This window comes from Phyllobates terribilis, unplaced genomic scaffold (assembly GCF_046119375.1).
Source record: "Phyllobates terribilis strain yellow unplaced genomic scaffold, ASM4611937v1 Scaffold_4__5_contigs__length_816908805, whole genome shotgun sequence".
Lineage (NCBI taxonomy): Eukaryota > Metazoa > Chordata > Amphibia > Anura > Dendrobatidae > Phyllobates > Phyllobates terribilis.
Genome location: NW_027362764.1, coordinates 692,479,725 through 692,499,724, shown reverse-complemented (window position 1 = coordinate 692,499,724; position 20,000 = coordinate 692,479,725). Strand labels below are relative to the sequence as shown.

Below are 20,000 nucleotides of genomic sequence, written 5' to 3'. Positions count from 1 at the left end.
AATAAGCAACAATGCTGGAGGCCCACGGTGATGAGAAGGATGCTGGTATTTTGCAAGGATTAAATAGCGCAAAAGAGAAAGCAAATGAAAAGAAGAAAGGAGCATGTGTGCGCTTGTGAAAAAAGGAATGGAAAAAAGGCATAGAGGAGAGTGACCCCTGCTGGTGGAAGTAAGAAAAAGCAAAATCCTACAGCACCTGGTAATCCCAGGCAGTCTCCCATCCAAGTACTAACCAGGCCCAACCCTGCTTAGCTTCTGAGATCAGACGAGATCGGGCGTGTTCAGGGTGGTGTGGCCGTAGGCAGAGACAGGCCTCTCACTTGCTGCTTTTCCACTTTGACGTCCGGTTGCCGGCTGCCCTTTCCAGTGCTTAGTAAGACAAGGTGCTTTTGTGCTTTCTTTTCTCTTCACTTTTTTGCTGGCTCCTTAAAAAGGTCTTGTAGACAGAACGCCCCGCTCAGAGCCGCTGAGCTCACTGATCGGCTGCCGCGCTGTCGACGGAACGTCAGCGTCGCGGCCAATGCCACAGGCCGGGAGCAGCGGCGAGACTCACCGGTAGACCTGGGTAGGGTGAGTAGAGCGCGGTTAGTTGCTTTCTAATAGCCTGCAGCCGGGGATTAACTTTTAATGAAAGGGAGCAACCCTTTTGACTGTCTGCAGCGCGCCGTACCTAGGAAGCGCACACTCACACACAGCGAGCATGCACAAGTTGCTCGCACGAGACCACATTCCCTATTTGCACCTGCAGCTTTTCCGCCACCATGCGTCAGACTCTCCTGCCTGTCTTATTATTATTTCAGGGCCTTAGCAGGAACCACCCCCTCAATTCCCTCCCGCTCCTTCCTAGCACTGAGGTTAGCTCCTGGGCAGCTGTCTGATTGGGTTAGTTACACAAGCTTCTTTGAAGAAGAAGACGTTACTTCTGCTGGCCCTCGTTAGGCGGTCGCCCTCTAAAACCATCCCCTGGGCAGCTGCTGAAAGCCTGGCCCCTTCACAGCGCGAGATGCTTTTAACGCCATCATTTGCATACGGCCGGCTGCGGGGTCAATAAGCACTCCTAGCCGTGGCAAGGAGCTCGGTGTGAGGCCTGGTAGAGGCGGCGGGGTTGCGTCCTTATCTTAGAGGTCTTGGGGGGCTTGGGATGCTTGGGACTTCCAGCCTCTACTTTACGTAAGGTCGGTGTCCAGCAAGGCGCCACTCCATGCTAGCCGAGCTGGGCAAGATGGCAAAACGTCATCAAAATTGTCTACAATACCTGGTGTTCTCAGGAGGTGTCCCAACCAAGTATTTCCGAACCCATCTCTGCTTTGCTTCCGAGATCGGACGTATCCAAGGTGGTATGGCCAGTAGACGCTGCTTGGCCCATCGCCCGGCCAGCTTTCCTCAGGCTCGCGTGGGGACGAGAACTCTGGCCGTTCTGGGGCGGTCTCCGAAGGACCGATGCATAGGCTGTGCCGTCCCTATAGGTGTTGTTTGTTGAGCAATGAAACACCTGCCGCATCAGATGTGTTTAAAAATGGCTCGGCGCAGGGTCTCCTGCAGGCTAAACCGTTCATCGCGGGGATGTGACAGAAAGAGCAAGCTGGACCCGCAACTTGGGGTGGAGCGAAAAGCCCAGGAGTGAATGAAGGAAGAGGGTGAGATGGTTGCGAGTGAATTTGAGCTGCTCTTCGGGGGGGTCGTGTGGCCTGCAAAGGTGTTTTGCTTGGGTTGTGCTGTAAACTGGCCTCCAGGTTACCGGTGGTTGCCTCCAGGTCAGCGGTGGTTGCCTCCAGTCATGCGGGAGTCGCTGGTCCTGGTGAAAATAAGCCTAGTATTAAAAGTAAATAAGCAACAATGCTGGAGGCCCACGGTGATGAGAAGGATGCTGGTATTTTGCAAGGATTAAATAGCGCAAGAGAGAAAGCAAATGAAAAGAAGAAAGGAGCATGTGTGCGCTTGTGAAAAAAGGAATGGAAAAAAGGCATAGAGGAGAGTGACCCCTGCTGGTGGAAGTAAGAAAAAGCAAAAGCCTACAGCACCTGGTATTCCCAGGCAGCCTCCCATCCAAGTACTAACCAGGCCTGACCCTGCTTAGCTTCCAAGATCAGACGAGATCGGGCGTGCTCAGGGTGGTGTGGCCGTAGGCAGAGACAGGCAGAGACAGGCAGAGACAGGCAGAGACAGGCAGAGACAGGCAGAGACAGGCAGAGACAGGCAGAGACAGGCAGAGACAGGCAGAGACAGGCAGAGACAGGCAGAGACAGGCCTCTCACTTGCTGCTTTTCTACTTTGACGTCCGGTTGCCGGCTGCCCTTTCCAGTGCTTAGTAAGACAAGGTGCTTTTGTGCTTTCTTTTCTCTTCACTTTTTTGCTGGCTCCTTAAAAAGGTCTTGTAGACAGAACGCCCCGCTCAGAGCCGCTGAGCTCACTGATCGGCTGCCGCGCTGTCGACGGAACGTCAGCGTCGCGGCCAATGCCACAGGCCGGGAGCAGCGGCGAGACTCACCGGTAGACCTGGGTAGGGTGAGTAGAGCGCGGTTAGTTGCTTTCTAATAGCCTGCAGCCGGGGATTAACTTTTAATGAAAGGGAGCAACCCTTTTGACTGTCTGCAGCGCGCCGTACTTAGGAAGCGCACACTCACACACAGCGAGCATGCACAAGTTGCTCGCACGAGACCACATTCCCTATTTGCACCTGCAGCTTTTCCGCCACCATGCGTCAGACTCTCCTGCCTGTCTTATTATTATTTCAGGGCCTTAGCAGGAACCACCCCCTCAATTCCCTCCCGCTCCTTCCTAGCACTGAGGTTAGCTCCTGGGCAGCTGTCTGATTGGGTTAGTTACACAAGATTCTTTGAAGAAGAAGACGTTACTTCTGCTGGCCCTCGTTAGGCGGTCGCCCTCTAAAACCATCCCCTGGGCAGCTGCTGAAAGCCTGGCCCCTTCACAGCGCGAGATGCTTTTAACGCCATCATTTGCATACGGCCGGCTGTGGGGTCAATAAGCACTCCTAGCCGTGGCAAGGAGCTCGGTGTGAGGCCTGGTAGAAGCGGCGGGGTTGCGTCCTTATCTTAGACGTCTTGGGGGGCTTGGGATGCTTGGGACTTCCAGCCTCTACTTTACGTAAGGTCGGTGTCCAGCAAGACGCCACTCAATGCTAGCCGAGCTGGGCAAGATGGCAAAACGTCATCAAAATTGTCTACAATGCCTGGTGATCTCAGGAGGTGTCCCAACCAAGTATTTTCGAACCCATCTCTGCTTTGCTTCCGAGATCGGACGTATCCAAGGTGGTATGGCCAGTAGACGCTGCTTGGCCCATCGCCCGGCCAGCCTTCCTCAGGCTTGCGTGGGGACGAGAACTCTGGCCGTTCTGGGGCGGTCTCCGAAGGACCGATGCATAGGCTGTGCCGTCCCTATAGGTGTTGTTTGTTGAGCAATGAAACACCTGCCGCATCAGATGTGTTTAAAAATGGCTCGGCGCAGGGTCTCCTGCAGGCTAAACCGTTCATCGCGGGGATGTGACAGAAAGAGCAAGCTGGACCCGCAACTTGGGGTGGAGCGAAACGCCCAGGAGTGAATGAAGGAAGAGGGTGAGATGGTTGCGAGTGAATTTGAGCTGCTCTTCGGGGGGGTCGTGTGGCCTGCAAAGGTGTTTTGCTTGGGTTGTGCTGTAAACTGGCCTCCAGGTTACCGGTGGTTGCCTCCAGGTCAGCGGTGGTTGCCTCCAGTCATGCGGGAGTCGCTGGTCCTGGTGAAAAGAAGCCTAGTATTAAAAGTAAATAAGCAACAATGCTGGAGGCCCACGGTGATGAGAAGGATGCTGGTATTTTGCAAGGATTAAATAGCGCAAGAGAGAAAGCAAATGAAAAGAAGAAAGGAGCATGTGTGCGCTTGTGAAAAAAGGAATGGAAAAAAGGCATAGAGGAGAGTGACCCCTGCTGGTGGAAGTAAGAAAAAGCAAAAGCCTACAGCACCTGGTATTCCCAGGCGGTCTCCCATCCAAGTACTAACCAGGCCCGACCCTGCTTAGCTTCCAAGATCAGACGAGATCAGGCGTGTTCAGGGTGGTGTGGCCGTAGGCAGAGACAGGCCTCTCACTTGCTGCTTTTCCACTTTGACGTCCGGTTGCCGGCTGCCCTTTCCAGTGCTTAGTAAGACAAGGTGCTTTTGTGCTTTCTTTTCTCTTCACTTTTTTGCTGGCTCCTTAAAAAGGTCTTGTAGACAGAACGCCCCACTCAGAGCCGCTGAGCTCACTGATCGGCTGCCGCGCTGTCGACGGAACGTCAGCGTCGCGGCCAATGCCACAGGCCGGGAGCAGCGGCGAGACTCACCGGTAGACCTGGGTAGGGTGAGTAGAGCGCGGTTAGTTGCTTTCTAATAGCCTGCAGCCGGGGATTAACTTTTAATGAAAGGGAGCAACCCTTTTGACTGTCTGCAGCGCGCCGTACCTAGGATGCGCACACTCACACACAGCGAGCATGCACAAGTTGCTCGCACGAGACCACATTCCCTATTTGCACCTGCAGCTTTTCCGCCACCATGCGTCAGACTCTCCTGCCTGTCTTATTATTATTTCAGGGCCTTAGCAGGAACCACCCCCTCAATTCCCTCCCGCTCCTTCCTAGCACTGAGGTTAGCTCCTGGGCAGCTGTCTGATTGGGTTAGTTACACAAGATTCTTTGAAGAAGAAGACGTTACTTCTGCTGGCCCTCGTTAGGCGGTCGCCCTCTAAAACCATCCCCTGGGCAGCTGCTGAAAGCCTGGCCCCTTCACAGCGCGAGATGCTTTTAACGCCATCATTTGCATACGGCCGGCTGCGGGGTCAATAAGCACTCCTAGCCGTGGCAAGGAGCTCGGTGTGAGGCCTGGTAGAGGCGGCGAGGTTGCGTCCTTATCTTAGAGGTCTTGGGGGGCTTGGGAGGCTTGGGACTTCCAGCCTCTACTTTACGTAAGGTCGGTGTCCAGCAAGGCGCCACTCAATGCTAGCCGAGCTGGGCAAGATGGCAAAACGTCATCAAAATTGTCTACAATACCTGGTGTTCTCAGGAGGTGTCCCAACCAAGTATTTCCGAACCCATCTCTGCTTTGCTTCCGAGATCGGACGTATCCAAGGTGGTATGGCCAGTAGACGCTGCTTGGCCCATCGCCTGGCCAGCCTTCCTCAGGCTCGCGTGGGGACGAGAACTCTGGCCGTTCTGGGGCGGTCTCCGAAGGACCGATGCATAGGCTGTGCCGTCCCTATAGGTGTTGTTTGTTGAGCAATGAAACACCTGCCGCATCAGATGTGTTTAAAAATGGCTCGGCGCAGGGTCTCCTGCAGGCTAAACCGTTCATCGCGGGGATGTGACAGAAAGAGCAAGCTGGACCCGCAACTTGGGGTGGAGCGAAACGCCCAGGAGTGAATGAAGGAAGAGGGTGAGATGGTTGCGAGTGAATTTGAGCTGCTCTTCAGGGGGGTCGTGTGGCCTGCAAAGGTGTTTTGCTTGGGTTGTGCTGTAAACTGGCCTCCAGGTTACCGGTGGTTGCCTCCAGGTCAGCGGTGGTTGCCTCCAGTCATGCGGGAGTCGCTGGTCCTGGTGAAAAGAAGCCTAGTATTAAAAGTAAATAAGCAACAATGCTGGAGGCCCACGGTGATGAGAAGGATGCTGGTATTTTGCAAGGATTAAATAGCGCAAGAGAGAAAGCAAATGAAAAGAAGAAAGGAGCATGTGTGCGCTTGTGAAAAAAGGAATGGAAAAAAGGCATAGAGGAGAGTGACCCCTGCTGGTGGAAGTAAGAAAAAGCAAAAGCCTACAGCACCTGGTATTCCCAGGCGGTCTCCCATCCAAGTACTAATCAGGCCCGACCCTGCTTAGCTTCCAAGATCAGACGAGATCAGGCGTGTTCAGGGTGGTGTGGCCATAGGCAGAGACAGGCCTCTCACTTGCTGCTTTTCCACTTTGACGTCCGGTTGCCGGCTGCCCTTTCCAGTGCTTAGTAAGACAAGGTGCTTTTGTGCTTTCCTTTCTCTTCACTTTTTTGCTGGCTCCTTAAAAAGGTCTTGTAGACAGAACGCCCCGCTCAGAGCCGCTGAGCTCACTGATCGGCTGCCGCGCTGTCGACGGAACGTCAGCGTCGCGGCCAATGCCACAGGCCGGGAGCAGCGGCGAGACTCACCGGTAGACCTGGGTAGGGTGAGTAGAGCGCGGTTAGTTGCTTTCTAATAGCCTGCAGCCGGGGATTAACTTTTAATGAAAGGGAGCAACCCTTTTGACTGTCTGCAGCACGCCGTACCTAGGAAGCGCACACTCACACACAACGAGCATGCACAAGTTGCTCGCACGAGACCACATTCCCTATTTGCACCTGCAGCTTTTCCGCCACCATGCGTCAGACTCTCCTGCCTGTCTTATTATTATTTCAGGGCCTTAGCAGGAACCACCCCCTCAATTCCCTCCCGCTCCTTCCTAGCACTGAGGTTAGCTCCTGAGCAGCTGTCTGATTGGGTTAGTTACACAAGATTCTTTGAAGAAGAAGACGTTACTTCTGCTGGCCCTCGTTAGGCGGTCGCCCTCTAAAACCATCCCCTGGGCAGCTGCTGAAAGCCTGGCCCCTTCACAGCGCGAGATGCTTTTAACGCCATCATTTGCATACGGCCGGCTGCGGGGTCAATAAGCACTCCTAGCCGTGGCAAGGAGCTCGGTGTGAGGCCTGGTAGAGGCGGCGGGGTTGCGTCCTTATCTTAGAGGTCTTGGGGGGCTTGGGATGCTTGAGACTTCCAGCCTCTACTTTACGTAAGGTCGGTGTCCAGCAAGGCGCCACTCAATGCTAGCCGAGCTGGGCAAGATGGCAAAACGTCATCAAAATTGTCTACAATACCTGGTGTTCTCAGGAGGTGTCCCAACCAAGTATTTCCGAACCCATCTCTGCTTTGCTTCCGAGATCGGACGTATCCAAGGTGGTATGGCCAGTAGACGCTGCTTGGCCCATCGCCCGGCCAGCCTTCCTCAGGCTCGCGTGGGGACGAGAACTCTGGCCGTTCTGGGGCGGTCTCCGAAGGACCGATGCATAGGCTGTGCCGTCCCTATAGGTGTTGTTTGTTGAGCAATGAAACACCTGCCGCATCAGATGTGTTTAAAAATGGCTCGGCGCAGGGTCTCCTGCAGGCTAAACCGTTCATCGCGGGGATGTGACAGAAAGAGCAAGCTGGACCCGCAACTTGGGGTGGAGCGAAACGCCCAGGAGTGAATGAAGGAAGAGGGTGAGATGGTTGCGAGTGAATTTGAGCTGCTCTTCGGGGGGGTCGTGTGGCCTGCAAAGGTGTTTTGCTTGGGTTGTGCTGTAAACTGGCCTCCAGGTTACCGGTGGTTGCCTCCAGGTCAGCGGTGGTTGCCTCCAGTCATGCGGGAGTCGCTGGTCCTGGTGAAAAGAAGCCTAGTATTAAAAGTAAATAAGCAACAATGCTGGAGGCCCACGGTGATGAGAAGGATGCTGGTATTTTGCAAGGATTAAATAGCGCAAGAGAGAAAGCAAATGAAAAGAAGAAAGGAGCATGTGTGCGCTTGTGAAAAAAGGAATGGAAAAAAGGCATAGAGGAGAGTGACCCCTGCTGGTGGAAGTAAGAAAAAGCAAAAGCCTACAGCACCTGGTATTCCCAGGCGGTCTCCCATCCAAGTACTAACCAGGCCCAACCCTGCTTAGCTTCCAAGATTAGACAAGATCAGGTGTGTTCAGGGTGGTGTGGCCGTAGGCAGAGACAAGCCTCTCACTTGCTGCTTTTCCACTTTGACGTCCGGTTGCCGGCTGCCCTTTCCAGTGCTTAGTAAGACAAGGTGCTTTTGTGCTTTCCTTTCTCTTCACTTTTTTGCTGGCTCCTTAAAAAGGTCTTGTAGACAGAACGCCCCGCTCAGAGCCGCTGAGCTCACTGATCGGCTGCCGCGCTGTCGACGGAACGTCAGCGTCGCGGCCAATGCCACAGGCCGGGAGCAGCGGCGAGACTCACCGGTAGACCTGGGTAGGGTGAGTAGAGCGCGGTTAGTTGCTTTCTAATAGCCTGCAGCCGGGGATTAACTTTTAATGAAAGGGAGCAACCCTTTTGACTGTCTGCAGCGCGCCGTACCTAGGAAGCGCACACTCACACACAGCGAGCATGCACAAGTTGCTCGCACGAGACCACATTCCCTATTTGCACCTGCAGCTTTTCCGCCACCATGCGTCAGACTCTCCTGCCTGTCTTATTATTATTTCAGGGCCTTAGCAGGAACCACCCCCTCAATTCCCTCCCGCTCCTTCCTAGCACTGAGGTTAGCTCCTGGGCAGCTGTCTGATTGGGTTAGTTACACAAGCTTCTTTGAAGAAGAAGACGTTACTTCTGCTGGCCCTCGTTAGGCGGTCGCCCTCTAAAACCATCCCCTGGGCAGCTGCTGAAAGCCTGGCCCCTTCACAGCGCGAGATGCTTTTAACGCCATCATTTGCATACGGCCGGCTGCGGGGTCAATAAGCACTCCTAGCCGTGGCAAGGAGCTCGGTGTGAGGCCTGGTAGAGGCGGCGGGGTTGCGTCCTTATCTTAGAGGTCTTGGGGGGCTTGGGAGGCTTGGGACTTCCAGCCTCTACTTTACGTAAGGTCGGTGTCCAGCAAGGCGCCACTCAATGCTAGCCGAGCTGGGCAAGATGGCAAAACGTCATCAAAATTGTCTACAATACCTGGTGTTCTCAGGAGGTGTCCCAACCAAGTATTTCCAAACCCATCTCTGCTTTGCTTGCGAGATCGGACGTATCCAAGGTGGTATGGCCAGTAGACGCTGCTTGGCCCATCGCCTGGCCAGCCTTCCTCAGGCTCGCGTGGGGACGAGAACTCTGGCCGTTCTGGGGCGGTCTCCGAAGGACCGATTGATAGGCTGTGCCGTCCCTATAGGTGTTGTTTGTTGAGCAATGAAACACCTGCCGCATCAGATGTGTTTAAAAATGGCTCGGCGCAGGGTCTCCTGCAGGCTAAACCGTTCATCGCGGGGATGTGACAGAAAGAGCAAGCTGGACCCGCAACTAGGGGTGGAGCGAAACGCCCAGGAGTGCATGAAGGAAGAGGGTGAGATGGTTGCGAGTGAATTTGAGCTGCTCTTCGGGGGGGTCGTGTGGCCTGCAAAGGTGTTTTGCTTGGGTTGTGCTGTAAACTGGCCTCCAGGTTACCGGTGGTTGCCTCCAGGTCAGCGGTGGTTGCCTCCAGTCATGCGGGAGTCGCTGGTCCTGGTGAAAAGAAGCCTAAAAGTATTAAAAGTAAATAAGCAACAATGCTGGAGGCCCACGGTGATGAGAAGGATGCTGGTATTTTGCAAGGATTAAATAGCGCAAGAGAGAAAGCAAATGAAAAGAAGAAAGGAGCATGTGTGCGCTTGTGAAAAAAGGAATGGAAAAAAGGCATAGAGGAGAGTGACCCCTGCTGGTGGAAGTAAGAAAAAGCAAAAGCCTACAGCACCTGGTATTCCCAGGCAGTCTCCCAACCAAGTACTAACCAGGCCCAACCCTGCTTAGCTTCCGAGATCAGACGAGATCGGGTGTGTTCAGGGTGGTGTTGCCGTAGGCAGAGACAGGCCTCTCACTTGCTGCTTTTCCACTTTGACGTCCGGTTGCCGGCTGCCCTTTCCAGTGCTTAGTAAGACAAGGTGCTTTTGTGATTTCCTTTCTCTTCACTTTTTTGCTGGCTCCTTAAAAAGGTCTTGTAGACAGAACGCCCCGCTCAGAGCCGCTGAGCTCACTGATCGGCTGCCGCGCTGTCGACGGAACGTCAGCGTCACGGCCAATGCCACAGGCCGGGAGCAGCGGCGAGACTCACCGGTAGACCTGGGTAGGGTGAGTAGAGCGCGGTTAGTTGCTTTCTAATAGCCTGCAGCCGGGGATTAACTTTTAATGAAAGGGAGCAACCCTTTTGACTGTCTGCAGCACGCCGTACCTAGGAAGCGCACACTCACACACAGCGAGCATGCACAAGTTGCTCGCACGAGACCACATTCCCTATTTGCACCTGCAGCTTTTCCGCCACCATGCGTCAGACTCTCCTGCCTGTCTTATTATTATTTCAGGGCCTTAGCAGGAACCACCCCCTCAATTCCCTCCCGCTCCTTCCTAGCACTGAGGTTAGCTCCTGGGCAGCTGTCTGATTGGGTTAGTTACACAAGATTCTTTGAAGAAGAAGACGTTACTTCTGCTGGCCCTCGTTAGGCGGTCGCCCTCTAAAACCATCCCCTGGGCAGCTGCTGAAAGCCTGGCCCCTTCACAGCGCGAGATGCTTTTAACGCCATCATTTGCATACGGCCGGCTGCAGGGTCAATAAGCACTCCTAGCCGTGGCAAGGAGCTCGGTGTGAGGCCTGGTAGAGGCGGCGGGGTTGCGTCCTTATCTTAGAGGTCTTGGGGGGCTTGGGAGGCTTGGGACTTCCAGCCTCTACTTTACGTAAGGTCGGTGTCCAGCAAGGCGCCACTCAATGCTAGCCGAGCTGGGCAAGATGGCAAAACGTCATCAAAATTGTCTACAATACCTGGTGTTCTCAGGAGGTGTCCCAACCAAGTATTTCCGAACCCATCTCTGCTTTGCTTCCGAGATCGGACGTATCCAAGGTGGTATGGCCAGTAGACGCTGCTTGGCCCATCGCCCGGCCAGCCTTCCTCAGGCTCGCGTGGGGACGAGAACTCTGGCCGTTCTGGGGCGGTCTCCGAAGGACCGATGCATAGGCTGTGCCGTCCCTATAGGTGTTGTTTGTTGAGCAATGAAACACCTGCCGCATCAGATGTGTTTAAAAATGGCTCGGCGCAGGGTCTCCTGCAGGCTAAACCGTTCATCGCGGGGATGTGACAGAAAGAGCAAGCTGGACCCGCAACTTGGGGTGGAGCGAAACGCCCAGGAGTGAATGAAGGAAGAGGGTGAGATGGTTGCGAGTGAATTTGAGCTGCTCTTCGGGGGGGTCGTGTGGCCTGCAAAGGTGTTTTGCTTGGGTTGTGCTGTAAACTGGCCTCCAGGTTACCGGTGGTTGCCTCCAGGTCAGCGGTGGTTGCCTCCAGTCATGCGGGAGTCGCTGGTCCTGGTGAAAAGAAGCCTAGTATTAAAAGTAAATAAGCAACAATGCTGGAGGCCCACGGTGATGAGAAGGATGCTGGTATTTTGCAAGGATTAAATAGCGCAAGAGAGAAAGCAAATGAAAAGAAGAAAGGAGCATGTGTGCGCTTGTGAAAAAAGGAATGGAAAAAAGGCATAGAGGAGAGTGACCCCTGCTGGTGGAAGTAAGAAAAGGCAAAAGTCTACAGCACCTGGTATTCCCAGGCAGTCTCCCATCCAAGTACTAACCAGGCCCAACCCTGCTTAGCTTCCGAGATCAGACGAGATCAGGCGTGTTCAGGGTGGTGTGGCCGTAGGCAGAGACAGGCCTCTCACTTGCTGCTTTTCCACTTTGACGTCCGGTTGCCGGCTGCCCTTTCCAGTGCTTAGTAAGACAAGGTGCTTTTGTGCTTTCTTTTCTCTTCACTTTTTTGCTGGCTCCTTAAAAAGGTCTTGTAGACAGAACGCCCCGCTCAGAGCCGCTGAGCTCACTGATCGGCTGCCGCGCTGTCCACGGAACGTCAGCGTCGCGGCCAATGCCACAGGCCGGGAGCAGCGGCGAGACTCACCGGTAGACCTGGGTAGGGTGAGTAGAGCGCGGTTAGTTGCTTTCTAATAGCCTGCAGCCGGGGATTAACTTTTAATGAAAGGGAGCAACCCTTTTGACTGTCTGCAGCGCGCCGTACCTAGGAAGCGCACTCTCACACACAGCGAGCATGCACTAGTTGCTCGCACGAGACCACATTCCCTATTTGCACCTGCAGCTTTTCCGCCACCATGCGTCAGACTCTCCTGCCTGTCTTATTATTATTTCAGGGCCTTAGCAGGAACCACCCCCTCAATTCCCTCCCGCTCCTTCCTAGCACTGAGGTTAGCTCCTGGGCAGCTGTCTGATTGGGTTAGTTACACAAGCTTCTTTGAAGAAGAAGACGTTACTTCTGCTGGCCCTCGTTAGGCGGTCGCCCTCTAAAACCATCCCCTGGGCAGCTGCTGAAAGCCTGGCCCCTTCACAGCGCGAGATGCTTTTAACGCCATCATTTGCATACGGCCGGCTGCGGGGTCAATAAGCACTCCTAGCCGTGGCAAGGAGCTCGGTGTGAGGCCTGGTAGAGGCGGCGGGGTTGCGTCCTTATCTTAGAGGTCTTGGGGGGCTTGGGATGCTTGGGACTTCCAGCCTCTACTTTACGTAAGGTCGGTGTCCAGCAAGGCGCCACTCAATGCTAGCCGAGCTGGGCAAGATGGCAAAACGTCATCAAAATTGTCTACAATACCTGGTGTTCTCAGGAGGTGTCCCAACCAAGTATTTCCGAACCCATCTCTGCTTTGCTTCCGAGATCGGACGTATGCAAGGTGGTATGGCCAGTAGACGCTGCTTGGCCCATCGCCCGGCCAGCCTTCCTCAGGCTCGCGTGGGGACGAGAACTTTGGCCGTTCTGGGGCGGTCTCCGAAGGACCGATGCATAGGCTGTGCCGTCCCTATAGGTGTTGTTTGTTGAGCAATGAAACACCTGCCGCATCAGATGTGTTTAAAAATGGCTCGGCGCAGGGTCTCCTGCAGGCTAAACCGTTCATCGCGGGGATGTGACAGAAAGAGCAAGCTGGACCCGCAACTTGGGGTGGAGCGAAACGCCCAGGAGTGAATGAAGGAAGAGGGTGAGATGGTTGCGAGTGAATTTGAGCTGCTCTTCGGGGGGGTCGTGTGGCCTGCAAAGGTGTTTTGCTTGGGTTGTGCTGTAAACTGGCCTCCAGGTTACCGGTGGTTGCCTCCAGGTCAGCGGTGGTTGCCTCCAGTCATGCGGGAGTCGCTGGTCCTGGTGAAAAGAAGCCTAGTATTAAAAGTAAATAAGCAACAATGCTGGAGGCCCACGGTGATGAGAAGGATGCTGGTATTTTGCAAGGATTAAATAGCGCAAGAGAGAAAGCAAATGAAAAGAAGAAAGGAGCATGTGTGCGCTTGTGAAAAAAGGAATGGAAAAAAGGCATAGAGGAGAGTGACCCCTGCTGGTGGAAGTAAGAAAAGGCAAAAGCCTACAGCACCTGGTATTCCCAGGCGGTCACCCATCCAAGTACTAACCAGGCCTGACCCTGCTTAGCTTCCGAGATCAGACGAGATCGGGCGTGTTCAGGGTGGTGTGGCTGTAGGCAGAGACAGGCCTCTCACTTGCTGCTTTTCCACTTTGACGTCCGGTTGCCGGCTGCCCTTTCCAGTGCTTAGTAAGACAAGGTGCTTTTGTGCTTTCTTTTCTCTTCACTTTTTTGCTGGCTCCTTAAAAAGGTCTTGTAGACAGAACGCCCCGCTCAGAGCTGCTGAGCTCACTGATCGGCTGCCGCGCTGTCGACGGAACGTCAGCGTCGCGGCCAATGCCACAGGCCGGGAGCAGCGGCGAGACTCACCGGTAGACCTGGGTAGGGTGAGTAGAGCGCGGTTAGTTGCTTTCTAATAGCCTGCAGCCGGGGATTAACTTTTAATGAAAGGGAGCAACCCTTTTGACTGTCTGCAGCGCGCCGTACCTAGGAAGCGCACACTCACACACAGCGAGCATGCACAAGTTGCTCGCACGAGACCACATTCCCTATTTGCACCTGCAGCTTTTCCGCCACCATGCGTCAGACTCTCCTGCCTGTCTTATTATTATTTCAGGGCCTTAGCAGGAACCACCCCCTCAATTCCCTCCCGCTCCTTCCTAGCACTGAGGTTAGCTCCTGGGCAGCTGTCTGATTGGGTTAGTTACACAAGATTCTTTGAAGAAGAAGACGTTACTTCTGCTGGCCCTCGTTAGGCGGTCGCCCTCTAAAACCATCCCCTGGGCAGCTGCTGAAAGCCTGGCCCCTTCACAGCGCGAGATGCTTTTAACACCATCATTTGCATACGGCCGGCTGCGGGGTCAATAAGCACTCCTAGCCGTGGCAAGGAGCTCGGTGTGAGGCCTGGTAGAGGCGGCGGGGTTGCGTTCTTATCTTAGAGGTCTTGGGGGGCTTGGGAGGCTTGGGACTTCCAGCCTCTACTTTACGTAAGGTCGGTGTCCAGCAAGGCGCCACTCAATGCTAGCCGAGCTGGGCAAGATGGCAAAACGTCATCAAAATTGTCTACAATACCTGGTGTTCTCAGGAGGTGTCCCAACCAAGTATTTCCGAACCCATCTCTGCTTTGCTTGCGAGATCGGACGTATCCAAGGTGGTATGGCCAGTAGACGCTGCTTGGCCCATCGCCTGGCCAGCCTTCCTCAGGCTCGCGTGGGGACGAGAACTCTGGCCGTTCTGGGGCGGTCTCCGAAGGACCGATGCATAGGCTGTGCCGTCCCTATAGGTGTTGTTTGTTGAGCAATGAAACACCTGCCGCATCAGATGTGTTTAAAAATGGCTCGGCGCAGGGTCTCCTGCAGGCTAAACCGTTCATCGCGGGGATGTGACAGAAAGAGCAAGCTGGACCCGCAACTTGGGGTGGAGCGAAACGCCCAGGAGTGAATGAAGGAAGAGGGTGAGATGGTTGCGAGTGAATTTGAGCTGCTCTTCGGGGGGGTCGTGTGGCCTGCAAAGGTGTTTTGCTTGGGTTGTGCTGTAAACTGGCCTCCAGGTTACCGGTGGTTGCCTCCAGGTCAGCGGTGGTTGCCTCCAGTCATGCGGGAGTCGCTGGTCCTGGTGAAAAGAAGCCTAGTATTAAAAGTAAATAAGCAACAATGCTGGAGGCCCACGGTGATGAGAAGGATGCTGGTATTTTGCAAGGATTAAATAGCGCAAGAGAGAAAGCAAATGAAAAGAAGAAAGGAGCATGTGTGCGCTTGTGAAAAAAGGAATGGAAAAAAGGCATAGAGGAGAGTGACCCCTGCTGGTGGAAGTAAGAAAAGGCAAAAGCCTACAGCACCTGGTATTCCCAGGCAGTCACCCATCCAAGTACTAACCAGGCCTGACCCTGCTTAGCTTCCAAGATCAGACGAGATCGGTCATGTTCAGGGTGGTGTGGCTGTAGGCAGAGACAGGCCTCTCACTTGCTGCTTTTCCACTTTGACGTCCGGTTGCCGGCTGCCCTTTCCAGTGCTTAGTAAGACAAGGTGCTTTTGTGCTTTCTTTTCTCTTCACTTTTTTGCTGGCTCCTTAAAAAGGTCTTGTAGACAGAACGCCCCGCTCAGAGCTGCTGAGCTCACTGATCGGCTGCCGCGCTGTCGACGGAACGTCAGCGTCGCGGCCAATGCCACAGGCCCGGAGCAGCGGCGAGACTCACCGGTAGACCTGGGTAGGGTGAGTAGAGCGCGGTTAGTTGCTTTCTAATAGCCTGCAGCCGGGGATTAACTTTTAATGAAAGGGAGCAACCCTTTTGACTGTCTGCAGCGCGCCGTACCTAGGAAGCGCACACTCACACACAGCGAGCATGCACAAGTTGCTCGCACGAGACCACATTCCCTATTTGCACCTGCAGCTTTTCCGCCACCATGCGTCAGACTCTCCTGCCTGTCTTATTATTATTTCAGGGCCTTAGCAGGAACCACCCCCTCAATTCCCTCCCGCTCCTTCCTAGCACTGAGGTTAGCTCCTGGGCAGCTGTCTGATTGGGTTAGTTACACAAGATTCTTTGAAGAAGAAGACGTTACTTCTGCTGGCCCTCGTTAGGCGGTCGCCCTCTAAAACCATCCCCTGGGCAGCTGCTGAAAGCCTGGCCCCTTCACAGCGCGAGATGCTTTTAACACCATCATTTGCATACGGCCGGCTGCGGGGTCAATAAGCACTCCTAGCCGTGGCAAGGAGCTCGGTGTGAGGCCTGGTAGAGGCGGCGGGGTTGCGTCCTTATCTTAGAGGTCTTGGGGGGCTTGGGAGGCTTGGGACTTCCAGCCTCTACTTTACGTAAGGTCGGTGTCCAGCAAGGCGCCACTCAATGCTAGCCGAGCTGGGCAAGATGGCAAAACGTCATCAAAATTGTCTACAATACCTGGTGTTCTCAGGAGGTGTCCCAACCAAGTATTTCCGAACCCATCTCTGCTTTGCTTGCGAGATCGGACGTATCCAAGGTGGTATGGCCAGTAGACGCTGCTTGGCCCATCGCCTGGCCAGCCTTCCTCAGGCTCGCGTGGGGACGAGAACTCTGGCCGTTCTGGGGCGGTCTCCGAAGGACCGATGCATAGGCTGTGCCATCCCTATAGGTGTTGTTTGTTGAGCAATGAAACACCTGCCGCATCAGATGTGTTTAAAAATGGCTCGGCGCAGGGTCTCCTGCAGGCTAAACCGTTCATCGCGGGGATGTGACAGAAAGAGCAAGCTGGACCCGCAACTTGGGGTGGAGCGAAACGCCCAGGAGTGAATGAAGGAAGAGGGTGAGATGGTTGCGAGTGAATTTGAGCTGCTCTTCGGGGGGGTCGTGTGGCCTGCAAAGGTGTTTTGCTTGGGTTGTGCTGTAAACTGGCCTCCAGGTTACCGGTGGTTGCCTCCAGGTCAGCGGTGGTTGCCTCCAGTCATGCGGGAGTCGCTGGTCCTGGTGAAAAGAAGCCTAGTATTAAAAGTAAATAAGCAACAATGCTGGAGGCCCACGGTGATGAGAAGGATGCTGGTATTTTGCAAGGATTAAATAGCGCAAGAGAGAAAGCAAATGAAAAGAAGAAAGGAGCATGTGTGCGCTTGTGAAAAAAGGAATGGAAAAAAGGCATAGAGGAGAGTGACCCCTGCTGGTGGAAGTAAGAAAAAGCAAAAGCCTACAGCACCTGGTATTCCCAGGCGGCCTCCCATCCAAGTACTAACCAGGCCTCACCCTGCTTAGCTTCCGAGATCAGACGAGATCGGGCATGTTCAGGGTGGTGTGGCCGTAGGCAGAAAAGCCTCTCACTTGCTGCTTTTCCACTTTGACGTCCGGTTGCCGGCTGCCCTTTCCAGTGCTTAGTAAGACAAGGTGCTTTTGTGCTTTCCTTTCTCTTCACTTTTTTGCTGGCTCCTTAAAAAGGTCTTGTAGACAGAACGCCCCGCTCAGAGCCGCAGAGCTCACTGATCGGCTGCCGCGCTGTCGACGGAACGTCAGCGTCGCGGCCAATGCCACAGGCCGGGAGCAGCGGCGAGACTCACCGGTACACCTGGGTAGGGTGAGTAGAGCGCGGTTAGTTGCTTTCTAATAGCCTGCAGCCGGGGATTAACTTTTAATGAAAGGGAGCAACCCTTTTGACTGTCTGCAGCGCGCCGTACCTAGAAAGCGCACACTCACACACAGCGAGCATGCACAAGTTGCTCGCACGAGACCACATTCCCTATTTGCACCTGCAGCTTTTCCGCCACCATGCGTCAGACTCTCCTGCCTGTCTTATTATTATTTCAGGGCCTTAGCAGGAACCACCCCCTCAATTCCCTCCCGCTCCTTCCTAGCACTGAGGTTAGCTCCTGGGCAGCTGTCTGATTGGGTTAGTTACACAAGCTTCTTTGAAGAAGAAGACGTTACTTCTGCTGGCCCTCGTTAGGCGGTCGCCCTCTAAAACCATCCCCTGGGCAGCTGCTGAAAGCCTGGCCCCTTCACAGCGCGAGATGCTTTTAACACCATCATTTGCATACGGCCGGCTGCGGGGTCAATAAGCACTCCTAGCCGTGGCAAGGAGCTCGGTGTGAGGCCTGGTAGAGGCGGCGGGGTTGCGTCCTTATCTTAGAGGTCTTGGGGGGCTTGGGAGGCTTGGGACTTCCAGCCTCTACTTTACGTAAGGTCGGTGTCCAGCAAGGCGCCACTCAATGCTAGCCGAGCTGGGCAAGATGGCAAAACGTCATCAAAATTGTCTACAATACCTGGTGTTCTCAGGAGGTGTCCCAACCAAGTATTTCCGAACCCATCTCTGCTTTGCTTGCGAGATCGGACGTATCCAAGGTGGTATGGCCAGTAGACGCTGCTTGGCCCATCGCCTGGCCAGCCTTCCTCAGGCTCGCGTGGGGACGAGAACTCTGGCCGTTCTGGGGCGGTCTCCGAAGGACCGATGCATAGGCTGTGCCATCCCTATAGGTGTTGTTTGTTGAGCAATGAAACACCTGCCGCATCAGATGTGTTTAAAAATGGCTCGGCGCAGGGTCTCCTGCAGGCTAAACCGTTCATCGCGGGGATGTGACAGAAAGAGCAAGCTGGACCCGCAACTTGGGGTGGAGCGAAACGCCCAGGAGTGAATGAAGGAAGAGGGTGAGATGGTTGCGAGTGAATTTGAGCTGCTCTTCGGGGGGGTCGTGTGGCCTGCAAAGGTGTTTTGCTTGGGTTGTGCTGTAAACTGGCCTCCAGGTTACCGGTGGTTGCCTCCAGGTCAGCGGTGGTTGCCTCCAGTCATGCGGGAGTCGCTGGTCCTGGTGAAAAGAAGCCTAGTATTAAAAGTAAATAAGCAACAATGCTGGAGGCCCACGGTGATGAGAAGGATGCTGGTATTTTGCAAGGATTAAATAGCGCAAGAGAGAAAGCAAATGAAAAGAAGAAAGGAGCATGTGTGCGCTTGTGAAAAAAGGAATGGAAAAAAGGCATAGAGGAGAGTGACCCCTGCTGGTGGAAGTAAGAAAAAGCAAAAGCCTACAGCACCTGGTATTCCCAGGCGGCCTCCCATCCAAGTACTAACCAGGCCTCACCCTGCTTAGCTTCCGAGATCAGACGAGATCGGGCATGTTCAGGGTGGTGTGGCCGTAGGCAGAAAAGCCTCTCACTTGCTGCTTTTCCACTTTGACGTCCGGTTGCCGGCTGCCCTTTCCAGTGCTTAGTAAGACAAGGTGCTTTTGTGCTTTCCTTTCTCTTCACTTTTTTGCTGGCTCCTTAAAAAGGTCTTGTAGACAGAACGCCCCGCTCAGAGCCGCAGAGCTCACTGATCGGCTGCCGCGCTGTCGACGGAACGTCAGCGTCGCGGCCAATGCCACAGGCCGGGAGCAGCGGCGAGACTCACCGGTACACCTGGGTAGGGTGAGTAGAGCGCGGTTAGTTGCTTTCTAATAGCCTGCAGCCGGGGATTAACTTTTAATGAAAGGGAGCAACCCTTTTGACTGTCTGCAGCGCGCCGTACCTAGAAAGCGCACACTCACACACAGCGAGCATGCACAAGTTGCTCGCACGAGACCACATTCCCTATTTGCACCTGCAGCTTTTCCGCCACCATGCGTCAGACTCTCCTGCCTGTCTTATTATTATTTCAGGGCCTTAGCAGGAACCACCCCCTCAATTCCCTCCCGCTCCTTCCTAGCACTGAGGTTAGCTCCTGGGCAGCTGTCTGATTGGGTTAGTTACACAAGCTTCTTTGAAGAAGAAGACGTTACTTCTGCTGGCCCTCGTTAGGCGGTCGCCCTCTAAAACCATCCCCTGGGCAGCTGCTGAAAGCCTGGCCCCTTCACAGCGCGAGATGCTTTTAACGCCATCATTTGCATACGGCCGGCTGCAGGGTCAATAAGCACTCCTAGCCGTGGCAAGGAGCTCGGTGTGAGGCCTGGTAGAGGCGGCGAGGTTGCGTCCTTATCTTAGAGGTCTTGGGGGGCTTGGGAGGCTTGGGACTTCCAGCCTCTACTTTACGTAAGGTCGGTGTCCAGCAAGGCGCCACTCATTGCTAGCCGAGCTGGGCAAGATGGCAAAACGTCATCAAAATTGTCTACAATACCTGGTGTTCTCAGGAGGTGTCCCAACCAAGTATTTCCGAACCCATCTCTGCTTTGCTTCCGAGATCGGACGTATCCAAGGTGGTATGGCCAGTAGACGCTGCTTGGCCCATTGCCCGGCCAGCCTTCCTCAGGCTCGCGTGGGGACGAGAACTCTGGCCGTTCTGGGGCGGTCTCCGAAGGACCGATGCATAGGCTGTGCCGTCCCTATAGGTGTTGTTTGTTGAGCAATGAAACACCTGCCGCATCAGATGTGTTTAAAAATGGCTCGGCGCAGGGTCTCCTGCAGGCTAAACCGTTCATCGCGGGGATGTGACAGAAAGAGCAAGCTGGACCCGCAACTTGGGGTGGAGCGAAACGCCCAGGAGTGAATGAAGGAAGAGGGTGA

General features: G+C 54.4%; 11 non-coding genes across 11 annotated transcripts; all 11 read right to left on the bottom strand.

Annotated features, from left to right (window-relative positions):
• Window positions 1-184: 184 nt before the first annotated feature.
• On the bottom strand, window positions 185-303 carry LOC141267079 (5S ribosomal RNA). The gene has a single exon (XR_012321095.1). It is a non-coding gene; the product is annotated as a 5S ribosomal RNA (ribosomal RNA).
• A 1,706-nt stretch (window positions 304-2,009) lies between these two features.
• Window positions 2,010-2,128, bottom strand: LOC141267107 (5S ribosomal RNA). Its single transcript, XR_012321122.1, has one exon. It is a non-coding gene; the product is annotated as a 5S ribosomal RNA (ribosomal RNA).
• A 1,816-nt stretch (window positions 2,129-3,944) lies between these two features.
• On the bottom strand, window positions 3,945-4,063 carry LOC141269971 (5S ribosomal RNA). Its single transcript, XR_012321558.1, has one exon. It is a non-coding gene; the product is annotated as a 5S ribosomal RNA (ribosomal RNA).
• A 1,706-nt stretch (window positions 4,064-5,769) lies between these two features.
• LOC141266225 (5S ribosomal RNA) lies at window positions 5,770-5,888 on the bottom strand. Its single transcript, XR_012320278.1, has one exon. It is a non-coding gene; the product is annotated as a 5S ribosomal RNA (ribosomal RNA).
• A 1,706-nt stretch (window positions 5,889-7,594) lies between these two features.
• On the bottom strand, window positions 7,595-7,713 carry LOC141266695 (5S ribosomal RNA). Its single transcript, XR_012320723.1, has one exon. It is a non-coding gene; the product is annotated as a 5S ribosomal RNA (ribosomal RNA).
• Window positions 7,714-9,422: 1,709 nt separating this feature from the next.
• LOC141268661 (5S ribosomal RNA) lies at window positions 9,423-9,541 on the bottom strand. Its single transcript, XR_012321427.1, has one exon. It is a non-coding gene; the product is annotated as a 5S ribosomal RNA (ribosomal RNA).
• A 1,706-nt stretch (window positions 9,542-11,247) lies between these two features.
• On the bottom strand, window positions 11,248-11,366 carry LOC141266170 (5S ribosomal RNA). The gene has a single exon (XR_012320224.1). It is a non-coding gene; the product is annotated as a 5S ribosomal RNA (ribosomal RNA).
• A 1,706-nt stretch (window positions 11,367-13,072) lies between these two features.
• LOC141268567 (5S ribosomal RNA) lies at window positions 13,073-13,191 on the bottom strand. Its single transcript, XR_012321418.1, has one exon. It is a non-coding gene; the product is annotated as a 5S ribosomal RNA (ribosomal RNA).
• A 1,706-nt stretch (window positions 13,192-14,897) lies between these two features.
• Window positions 14,898-15,016, bottom strand: LOC141267246 (5S ribosomal RNA). Its single transcript, XR_012321255.1, has one exon. It is a non-coding gene; the product is annotated as a 5S ribosomal RNA (ribosomal RNA).
• A 1,706-nt stretch (window positions 15,017-16,722) lies between these two features.
• On the bottom strand, window positions 16,723-16,841 carry LOC141266423 (5S ribosomal RNA). The gene has a single exon (XR_012320461.1). It is a non-coding gene; the product is annotated as a 5S ribosomal RNA (ribosomal RNA).
• A 1,704-nt stretch (window positions 16,842-18,545) lies between these two features.
• LOC141266421 (5S ribosomal RNA) lies at window positions 18,546-18,664 on the bottom strand. The gene has a single exon (XR_012320459.1). It is a non-coding gene; the product is annotated as a 5S ribosomal RNA (ribosomal RNA).
• Between the last annotated feature and the right edge of the window lie 1,336 nt (window positions 18,665-20,000).